We start from the raw sequence: 10,777 nt of genomic DNA on the forward strand, positions 1-10,777 counted from the left end.
CTGGGGGAAAACCCAGGTAATATGTCTCAGGTGGCCCATTCCTTGTTGTGGGTCAGTGCCTCTTCAGTGATCTCCGAGGGGGAGTGGATATCCGTCTGGTGTACTTCCTTCGAGATCTTCATACAGTAAACTCTTGGGACTGGGGTGGGGCTGCCTATGCATATCTCCTGTGATCCCTAGATCTTCTGTCCTATGGAGACAGGGACCTCAAGGGGGCAGGCTTCATTATTCAGGTAACTTTCCTTCTTGTATCCATTTCCTTTCATTCATTTGGATTGCACTTTCTTACTTTAATTTCTTGAAACAACCTTAGTGCTTTGAGCACTTGGGGACCATAGCTCCCAGACTGAAGGACCTTGAGGCATTCTTCTTCCCTGCAGCCATAAAGTGGGGAGATAATCAGGTGCTCAGGGCTCGACGCCATCCTCCAGGGACCACCGCTCGTTCTCTTTTGAACGATCTCATCGAGGTATGCCATGTCTGACACTGATATTCCTTTCATCTTCTGTTGTACTTACTTCTCCTTGGTTTTATAGGTTACTTGGAGACCATTCCATGACCTCTTATTTCCATATCTTAAAAGATTAGCCTTAGTTAAGCACTTATCCGAGTACCGAGTCCTTTTTTAAGGAATGTGGGGTCACGCTTGGTATTTGGGAGAGAGAGTAGCACCCCAGTGGTGGGATATCGAGCCACGCCCTTCTCCCAGTCTTCCTCCACCCACTATGCACTACCTAGAGATCATCCCAGCAGACGAGATGGAGCGTTTGGCTGGTGGAGTATGAGATGACTCATTTCTGGTTCAAGATAGGGACTACGGAGCCTTCCTAGAGGAGGAGACAGTATGCACCCCTCTTGGTCCTAATGGTCCAGTGGTATGTCACCCTTTCTTGATTATTTCCTTCAAATCCCTTTCTGTTCTGGTCTTAACAGATGTTCTTTCAGGGGAGACTGAGACGTGTAGATTTTTCTATTGTTCGATTGCATGCCAATGCTACCGATCCTTCACAAGCAGGACCCTCTACCAGTGCCGTCAGGTCTCTCAGGGTTGCTAACGTCCCCTTTTATGGCTTCCATGCCTGGACCTATCCCAACGTAGCCAACCCCAGTCTCCCTCATCTTCTGGAGCCGAACACAGATGTAGATGCTTCCTTTGGGCTGCCTATTCCTTATGATTATGTGAGTATCTGATCATCCTCCAATTAACTCTTGATTTCCTATGACTAATATGCTCTTTCTCAAGTGTCCCCGGAGGTCTATGCTGAGATTAGGACCTGATTTAGGATCGAGAAATTACACGGTAGGACGCACTGATTTAGGACCTGACCCAGAGGCTGGAGCAGGCTAAACTAGCATCTGTGGATTCCTCAGCACTCCGTGAGAATGGTTCAGAGTATGACTCAGATGACGGCTTTTGACTTATAGGGATTTGTTCCTACATTTATTGAAAATACAAACACATGGATATTTTCTTTATTTTTTCTTTTTCCCTCCCCTTGTTTGTTCATCATTTTATTTTAGCATCTTATGAAAACTTACTTTTGGCAAAGAGAATCTCTCTTTTTTTTTTTTTGTTTACTTGCAATGTTTAGGCATAACCAATTCCATAACTCAAGTCATAAATAGAATAACCGGGATTACACGAGAATCCAAATACTTCCTCATTCTATTACCAAGTGAATCACATGAAAAGGAGAACAATGTTCCTACCACAGGTGGGATAGGTGAGTAATCAGGTGGAGAGACAATTCTTGAGGTGGCTAAAAGTTCACTAACTCTTCTGGGTCCGTCTCCTCGAGCCCATATTGTCGGCTGATGTACATAGGCAAATAAAAGGATGTGTGAATCAATCCCATCAACCTAACATAATTGTAAACAGGGGTCTTCATTAAAAAATCTTCTTGTGGCCTCCCTGGGCACCTCCATACGATATCTTACACAGTCCTTTCCTGCAGGTACTTCTGCCAATCAGTGATAAGGTTGAATTCTGAAACTTCCCTCTTATCCTGATAGCAAAGAACTTTGAGTGGGCCTCCTTTTAATGGCTTGGTTAACTTCAGTTTCTCAAGGAGTAAAATCTAGAAAATAACAGGACTCCCTTGATAATGATCTAGTCCGAATCTATGGCCATGGCTTATGTCATCAAATCCCTTGAGTGTTTCTGCAAGAACCGTAGGGATGATGTCACCTCCCTTCTTCAACTATTTTACTACCTCAATTAGAATGGACGGTGCACCACGTCCAAGAGTGCAAAAAACATAATGAGCTATCATGCAAAGTAAATAAGCATCTTATGATCTCTGTTGATGGACTCCTCCCATTGGTAGATATTGGATGAAGATCTGGGCGACGTTCAAAATGTCGATCTTCCTATACCTGACAAATTGCTTCACTTCCTCTTCTTTCCATCCAAAGAAGTTCTGAATTTTCTTTGAGTAATCTTTCTTCAAAGATGGTTGGAGCGAACTGCCTTTGGGTGGAGATAATATACAAACCTTGAATTCTTCAAGAGTTGGGCAGATCTCTAATAATCCAAACCGAAATACATGCAGGTTGGCATCCCAGTGTTGAGGCACCTGCCAGAGTAATTGGTGATGTAGCTTTACACATCCAATCCAGCTGAAAAATGACACATTCATGGAATCCAACAATCTTGGCATCCCCATGTTCATGTCCAATGTCCATTTCCTCAACATCTCATCCAATGAGCTCATGACTTTTCCTGAAACCATCACAAACAAAAGAGATATTATAATTTATCAAAACGTTACTCATTAGCTAATGACTCAACTAATCCTTTACCACTGTTGCATCAAGCTATTTATTTATTTATTTTTGATAGATCAAGGGTGGAGAATAAACTAACCTTGATAAACTAGTGCCAGGTGGTGACTTTTGGGGGGATAAAATCCTGGATGAGAACTGACGGACCAATGGGTGGATGACAAATACCTAATGGCCTTTCGTGCCAAATGGCGATTCTTGGGGGACACAAACTATTATGATCTTTTAAGATACTTTGATTATTAATCAAGGAACTAATTTATTGCCTTTAGATGGTTGAGACCGCACTTGCACATGTCAAGTTGCCTACGTATCCCTCGAAAGGAATCAAGTCTGACGTCGTTCAGGCTATTCACCCTTTCAAACATAATATTTCTTGAGTTGATCCATGTTGACCAGTTTGGGTATTTCTTCACCATTGTGGTCTATGAGTTTCACAGCTTTACCTGTTAAAATTTCTTTGATAGTGAATGGGCCACTCTAGTTGGGCCAGAATTTTCCTCTTAGGTCATGAATCGGGGCTCTTTGTTCTTGAAGAACAAGTTCACCCACCTTTATGTGGCAAGGCTTCACATTCTTGTTAAAGGCCCTGGCCATTCTCAGTTGATATTTCTTCAGGTTATCCATGGCTTTCATGTACCTTTCATCGAGAAAATTAAGCTCGTCATATCTGGCCTTCACCCACTCTCCTTTAGGTAGTTGACTATCAAGAAGCACCCTTAGGGATGGTACCAGGATTTTCATGGGTAGAACTGTCTCAACCCCATATACCAAAGAGAAAGGGGTTACCCCTGTCAAGGATCGTGTAAAAGTCTTGTATGCCCATAAGGCAAAGGATAACTTATCATCCCAATCTTTGTGTGTTTCTGCCATTTTTTACAGGATGACTTTGATGTTCTTGCTGGCTACTTCTACTACCCCATTGGTCTGTGGCCTGTAAGTGGTAGATCAATGCCTTCTGATTCTGAACTTTGTGGATGAATTTGGCTACCTTAACAGACATGAAGACTGCATAGGACTAAGATTCTACCCGCTTGGTGAAATAATCAATGGCTACTAAGATGAAATCGTGACCATTGGATGCTTTGGAGTTGATCTTCCCAATGATGTCGATGCCCCAAGTGGAGAATGGCTAAGGTGAACTGATCGAATGTAGCTCTATTGGTGGGATATGTATGATGTTAACAAATATCTGACATTTATGGCATTTCTTGACAAAGTCCACACAATCTTCTTCCATTGTGTTCCAGTAGTATCCCAGCCTAAGGATCTTCTTAGATAACATCTTGGAATTCATGTGGGGTCCACAAAGACCTTGATGAATTTCCTCCATGATGTTTGTAGCTTGCTACTCATCTACACACAACAACTATATTCTGTCATAGGATCTCTTGTATAGTAGATCCTCTTAAAGAATAAATTGTGTGGCATATCTTCTCAGAAACTTCTTTTCTCTGTCAGTTGCTTCAATCGGGTACATCCTTTCCTTAATGAAATCCACTAGATGAGCAAACCAAGACCGACCATCCACAGTGAGAGAATTCATCGAATTCTGATAAATAGGCTTGCTTCTTTGTTCTACCAAGAATGGTCTATCGGACCCTAGCCATAGGGTTGCATTCTACCATGGAAGCCAAGATTGCAAAGGCATCAGCAAACCTATTGTTATCTCTCTGGAAGTATTCGAACGAGATCTTCTCAAAGTGTTCAATTACCTCTTCCAGATGTTCTTGATATAGCTTCAGATTTTTATCTCTAGTTTTCCACTTTCCCTGCGTCTGACAAATGCCAATGGATGAATCTCCATACACCTTAATCCTTTTAACCCCAATGGTTAGGGCCATTTCTAGTCCCAAAGCACAAGCTTCATATTCAGCAATGTTGTTGGTACAGGGGAAATCGAGGTGGAATGATGAAGGCAAATAAAGGCCATCAGGAGTGATGATCAATATTCCCACACCACATCCCTTCTAATTGACTGCTCCATTAAAGAATAACTGCCATTCATTTACTATCTCTTCTTCCTCTATCGCTGCGATTCCTTCATCGGGAAAGGCTTCATTCAAGGATCTTCTATCTTTTATGGGGTGGGCAACCAAATGATCGGCTATGGCCTGCCCCTTAATAGATTTCTGAGTAACATAAGTGATATCAAACTATGACAGTAAAAGCAACTAATGGGCCATCCTTCCTATTAAGGCTGGTTTCTCGAAGAGGTATTTGATGGGATCCATCTTTGAGATCAAGTGCACCAGATAGGAAACCATATAGTGTTGCAACCTTTTTGTTACCCAAATCAATACAGCATAAGTTTTTTCCAAAGATGTGTACCGTGTCTCATATTCTAGGAACTTCTTGCTGAGGTAATATATAGTATGCTCTGCCTCCTTTTCTGTCTCCTTCTGTGCTAGCAAAGAACCCATAGTGTATTCTCCTATAGATAGATACAACAGAAGCGGCTCTCCTTCCACCGACGATGTCAATACTAGTGGGTTCATGAGGTATCCCTTGATTATGTCAAAAGCTTGTTGGCATTGGTCATTCCATTCCGTGGGCTGATCCTTCTTCAGTAACATAAAAATTTGTTCACAGATTGTAGTCAACTGAGCTATGAACCTGCTAATATACTGGATGTCACCCAAAAATCCTCATATTTGCTTCTCCATCTGAGGTGGGGGCATTTCTTGAATTGCCTTGATTTTGATAGGATTGACTTCAATGCCACTTTCACTTACCAAGAAACCTAACAACTTTCTTGTTGTTGTCCCAAATACACACTTCTGAGGTTTCAACTTTAGCTAATACTTCTTGATTCTTTCAAAGAAACGCCTTAGTGCAGGAATATTCCCCTGCCAATCTTTTGACTTCACTGTCATGTCGTCCACATAGACTTCCACATATTTGTTCATCATGTCACGCAATATAGCCGTAGCTGCTCTCTGATAAGTGGTCTCGGCGTTCTTCAGTCCAAAAGGTATCACCTTGTAACAATAGGTTCCCCACGGAGTGGTGAAGGTTATCTTCTCACAATCTTTTCGGTGCATGCTTATTTGGTTGTATCTTGAGAATCCATCCATAAATGATAACAAAGCATGCCCCACCGTGTTATCCACCAATACATCAATGTGAGGTAATGGGAAGCCATATTTAGGGCTTACTTTGTTAAGATCTCAAAAGTCCACGGATATTCGTACCTCGCCATCTTTCTTCGGTACTGATATAATGTTGGCCAACCATCGGGGGTACTTCACTACTTGTAAAAACTCTGCATTCCACTGTTTCACTACTTCTTCCCTGATCTTTTCACTCCATTTTGGATGCATTCTTCGGAGCTTCTATTTTATCGATTTTATGCCAAGATAAGTCGACAATCGATGCTGCACAATGTTGGGTCGATATCAGGCATATCCTCATAAGACCAAGAAAAGACCCCGATGAATTCTTTCAGAAGATTAATCATTTGTTATTTGCTTCTTCATCATCAAGGGTAGTGCCAAGTTTTACCTCTCGAAGGCATTGGTCAATTCCTAGATTAATAACCCGAGTACCCTAACGGAAGGGTTGCGCTTTCTTTGGTTTGCATTGTTTTATTAATTCTTGGTATTTATTAAGATCATCATCAGAAAAAGGAGGCAAGTCATACTCGGAATCAGAAATTTCATTCATGAAAGAAGGAGTAACAGACTCGACATACAAGGACTCTAGACTCTCCTCAAGAGGGGAGGTTGACATAGAATCATAAACAATAGACTCGACTACAGACTTGATAATTGGCTTGATGCTCTTGCCAGGGGTATTCAGGCTAGTTGACTCACTAGCATAAGTAAATTTGAAGTATTCTCCAATGCCTGTCCAGTTTAGGAGTGGTTCAGTGGCTTGATGGATGAAGAGGTGTGGCAAAGAGCCTTCTTCTCCTTCCGAGAAAGTTGCTGCTATTTCTCTAATGGGGCAGTAGTTCCCCTGGGTAGGTGCCCGCTTCTTCATGAATACCAGCTGATCAATCTCATGCTCTCAGAAGCTGAACTTTATGAGGGGTGAAGATCGGTGGAAATGGCTCAATCCTTTTTCTACGATGTCCATATTTTCGAGCATGTTGAGGGATACCATCCCGATGCCTCGGTCACATCTTTGACCACCTTCATGAGACTTCCCGTTGCAGTTGATTCGGGCACAGTACATACTGACCATCATTCTCTGTGCTCTTCTTTGCTTTGCATACACACTTCTTCCTTTGAAAGGGCGAGGCTTATGCTCATGTAGCTCTCGGGCTCTTGACTCTCGTAGGAGAAGCAAATGAATCCTTTTAAATCAATGGGAAGCGGCAGACTCCAAGTGAGCCTTATCTTCTTCTCCCATTCTCTCTTTATGAGAACTCGAGATTAGGTGCCTCCTTTGATTGGATCAATGTTGTAGGATCACCAAAGGAAGACCCAGTCTTAATCAGTGCAATTTCTACTATCCCAGTGATGTAACTGTCTTGGTCACTTTCATTAACTAGCATTTTCTGTTATTCCACTTCATGAGTCACCCAATCGAACTTGTCTTTGAAAAACACTTCAAATCCTGGTTACCTCTTTGCCACGGTTTCATCAAACCATGGCTCCAAATTTCCACAAAAGGGGAAATCCTCTCCTTCTTTTACAAAATACCCATTGAGAATATGGTAATAAGAGACAGAGATCTTCCTAGTCATCCTCAGCACTTTCTGCCCCTTGGTGGTAGGAGGAGTGTACCTGAGACCATTATTTCCTTTGTTCGTTGCCAAACTAGGCTACTTTGGAACTCCCTGATGATATTTCTCTAGTCTCATGCCAGGAAAATATTGCATATTCTTCATCATCTGATTCACTGATGAACTCCAGATGGCTTCATAGTTAGCTGGGACTTTCTCCTTTGACCCTTCTTTGGAAATGGTTGCACAAGTTGTAGCTAATTCAAAATCACTTAGTTGGACCTCTTGGTCTTGTTCTTCCCCATTTTCAATATTGGCTAAAGTGTTAACCACTTTGGGATCTCCAGCTACTGTGACCGCCTTTCCCTCATGAATGAATTTCATTTTTTGATGGAGACTAGAGGACAATGCCTTCGTAGGATGCAACTAGGGCCTTCCCAAGAGCATATTAAAAGCTATTGGTATGTTAATGACTTGGAAATCAATGTCAAACTTCACCGGGCCTATCTTTACAAGAAGGGTAATGATGCCAAGGATCTTCCTCTTGGTATTGTCATACGCCTATATGGTTTGGGTGGTTGGCCTCATTTCTTCCAAGTTAATGCCAATACTTTTTACCGATCTCAATGGTAGCACATTCAAAGTGGACCCATTATCAACGAGAACTTGGGAAACCACTTTGTCAAGACATTCTACTATGATATGGAGAGCTCGATTGTGCTGGACCCCTTTGGGAAGCTCTGAATCCGAGAACATCAAAGATTGCACCGTGTATGTTGCCCCTACTATATGTGCGAGATGAGCCGAATTTGTTTCGATTGACAGCTACACATTAGTGAGGGACTTCAAAACTGCTTCACGGTGTGTGGGGAATGCCATCAACAATCCCCAAATTGAGATGTTTGCTTGGGACTTTTTGAGTTAAGCCAAGACTTGGTTCTCTAGTTCTTTCTTCAAGCTGCTAGTTTCGATCTCATTAGCCCTTGGTTGTTCTACTACTAGAGCCTTGCCCTTTTAGTATTTCCCACTTCTAGTTTCCATCACGTCAACAGGTTTCTTTACAATAATCTCCATGGGATAGTAGTCTTCATCATCATTGTTTGTTAGGGTGATTATCCCTACCATAGAATCATCTTATTCTTCTAATTCTCCTTCCTTGCTTGGGGTGGGAAGTCAAGGTCCTCCACAAATATCCATAGCCCGGGCTCGTAGCTTCTTGACTACATTGGAAAGCTGTTGGAATGCAGTGTCTACTGTCTCTGCGAAAGTGTCATCTGGCCCTATTTCTTCCAGATCATCTAACTGCTCATGGTAGTAACGATCAATGACAGTTACTTCACCCAGCATGTTGTCAATTTCTTCTATCCTCTCCTATATTCTCAATGTGTTAGAGTACACTTTACATAGCTTTTCCTCCATCTCTAATGCGGATTCGGGTTCATCCAGATAAACTTGCATCGACTCTCTAGATCCTTCATCACTTTCTTAATTTGATGTAGAATCATCTCCTCCCATATAGAGAGAAAGGTAAATGTCACCTATTGGATCAATTATTAAATCATCACCACCAATAGCATAGACTAAGAAACATGTCGGATGTTCTGGTGAGTAGTATTCTGACTCATCATCATAATCATTGTACCAAGGCCCTTGGTAGTCATCCCAGTCTAGATACCCATCATCCGCTTAAGAATCAGAATCATCTCCATCCTTCTCATCTTCATTCTCATCCTCATCGCCATCGTCATCATCCTCTTCTTCACTGATTTATCCCTCACTTGGTTCTTCGTCAGATTCTTCTGGACCCAAAGATTTCCATAGGGTTGGTCTTGACATTAATGGCTCGAAGTTGGACTAGTCCTAACTCATCATCCTCTGTGTCACTCCCCATGTGGATTAGGGAGACGTGTTCCTTAACCTATTCCCCTATAGCCAATGTGGTTACTACTCTAAGAAAATCAACTGTAACCTCTTCAATTACCTATGGATCATCCTCTAAAGATATAATGGGCTGAATTAGAGAAGTGGGATCACTTTCTTGGTCTTCCCCTAATGTATTCATTGACCCTATTGATGATGTCATTTTTGGAAAATCTGGTAGTGCAAGCATATCCTTCCAACCGTGCCCATCCTTCCATCCTTCCTTTGGGTTATACACCAAACCTTGAGGATGGGATTGATATGAGGGTGATGAGGGATATGAAGTAGGATGGTATGAAGATGAAGTGATATGGGAGGTAGGATATAAAGATTAGGGGTGATAGGATGAAGAGGTTCCTCCACTTTGATGGTGGGGGAAAGGTTGATGATATGGCGGAGGCTGATAATATGGTGAAGGTGGAAGGTATGGTGGGAGTTGGTAATGTGGTGTTGTGGACCCTTCTGTTGATGAGGAAGGATGAACGGCGGGTGTCTAATTTTCTAATTCTTCTTCTGATGATTCTCTTTTTCTGGGAGTCCTTATGATTCCAGCCCTTTGACTCATGATTTTCCTATAAGCTCAGGCATTCATATGATTCTTTCGAACTCTAGGTACAATGAGTTGAGTAGGATCACTCTCTATAGTTTCTTCATCCAGATTGTTCACATGATCAGGGAGTGGATTGGTATTGACATTGGGAGGCTGCTTGACCTTGACCTCAATGGTTCCATTGTCTATCAAGTCTTGAATTGTATGTTTTAAACCCAAACATCATTTAGTATTGTGCCCCTTCTGAGTGTGGTAGGCACAATATTCATGATCCCTATACCAAGCTAGAGGAGGGTTGCTGATCACTCTTGGAGCCACTATCCCTAGCAATCCTTACTTCTTTAACTTCTCATATGCGGCTATTATGGGCATTCCCAAATAAAAAACTACCTTCTTGGGCGAGGGGCCTTTTGGGCGGGTGCATCTACTTATATTATGAAGGGCTGTGAAGGAGTGGCTGGTGAGACTAATTGTTGAACTGCACTCACCATATTAGTTTCTGGACCCCTTCCCCGTCCGACTCGGGTGTTCTTACTTGCATCTTGGGCCTCTCTCAAAATTCTATTCTCCACACGTGTTCCGGTGGCTATTAAGGCATCAAAAGTTTACAAATGCTGATAGTAAAGAATATCATAATAGGGCTTTGATGGGTTTTCTATCAACATCTCCACTTGCTCTATTTTTTAAGGCTAATCTGCCATCTTGGCGGCCTTATCTCTAAACCTCATCAAGAAGGAGGTGAATCCTTCTCTAGGCTGCTGCCACAAAGTCTCAAGTACTCATTGTATGAGTACTGTTTGGTGAAGGTTTTCACCACCGTTGCCCAATTCTGAGTTTGGGAAGACTCCAAC

This window comes from Macadamia integrifolia, chromosome 9 (assembly GCF_013358625.1).
Source record: "Macadamia integrifolia cultivar HAES 741 chromosome 9, SCU_Mint_v3, whole genome shotgun sequence".
Classification (NCBI taxonomy): Eukaryota; Viridiplantae; Streptophyta; class Magnoliopsida; order Proteales; family Proteaceae; genus Macadamia; species Macadamia integrifolia.